The sequence below is a fragment of the Eucyclogobius newberryi genome, unplaced genomic scaffold, assembly GCF_026437365.1.
Source record: "Eucyclogobius newberryi isolate DKJ021-1_F unplaced genomic scaffold, fEucNew1.0.hap1 SCAF_16, whole genome shotgun sequence".
In the NCBI taxonomy this organism is placed as follows: Eukaryota; Metazoa; Chordata; class Actinopteri; order Gobiiformes; family Gobiidae; genus Eucyclogobius; species Eucyclogobius newberryi.
Window position 1 is genome coordinate 23814490 of NW_027315790.1, and position 1254 is coordinate 23815743.

Here is a 1254-nt window from a genome sequence, read left to right on the forward strand (position 1 = left end):
AGGTGTGGCCATGCCTTAGCTGTATTTGGTGTTGGAATGTGATCTCGATTTGCTGGAATAAAGTCTCTTGCATATGTCACTGGTAAGGGAATGATCTGGTTAGAGTAAAATCCTCTTACTTGTAAACCGGAGAGCTTGTGGCAGGACACAACCTTGCCCTTTGAAGACATTGTGGTAAGCTTTAGCTGAACTGGTTCACTTGTAGTATGCAGAGCTCTTGCTGTTTCTTCTAAGATGAAGGTAGTGTCACTCTGTGTATCAAGGAGAGCATACACTAGAATTTCACGCTCTGGCTCACTTTCAGCTGAAACCCACACTGGAATGATTGAGGATGTGTGAGTATCCATGACGTTCTGCATTACTCTATTAGACGTTGCTTCACTTGTCATTGATGTGACATTGGTGTTTTGTGTAGTTGAATCTGGTTTTCTTTGCTTTGTTTTGTCACCGCCTCTCGCTTGATTGCTCTTTATCTGAGTCCTTTCCTCTTTAGTGCGAATGTCATGAAGACATGTTGGATGTTTTTTCTTACACGTGTCACAGATTTCTCTGCTTTCACAATCTTTGGAGCGATGGCCAGATTTCAGGCAGCCAAAGCATAACTTCTTCTCTTGCACAAACTTGAGTCTTTCTACGATATCCTGATCCATGAACTTCCAACATTTTAATAGACTGTGGCCTGCTCGCTCACAGTACCCACAACTTGAAATGACAGCCCTTTCATTGGAATTGATCGCCATTACCTTTGCTCCATAACTCCTGTTCCTCAACACCTTTGTCTTTTCACCTTCACTTGGTTTCAGAGCGTAGAGAGATGTTATGGGGTTACATGCGATTTTGGCTTCACGTGAGATGAATTCAACAAAATGGCTGAAACTTGGGAATGCGTTGGTCTGTTCAAGTACTTCTGTTGCTTTTCTGTTCCACCTTGATGTGAACCAGTCAGGAAGTTTAGCAAGCATTTTCTGGTTCTCATTGCAGTCATTGAGTACTTCGAGACCTTTAATCTGTGACATGGCTGCTTTACAACTGCGAAGGAAGTCTGCGAACTCTTGTAGTTCTACACTGCCTTTGGAGTTTATCTTCGGCCATGCATCGAGTTTGTCTCTGAAGGCTTTAGCGATGAGAAAAGGATTCCCATATCTTTCTTCAAGGACTGTCCATGCTGCATTGTAGGCTGACTCAGTGCCAAGCAGAAAGTAGCTTTCTATAGCTTTTCTTGCAGGTCCACTCACATACTTTCTCAAGTAGTAC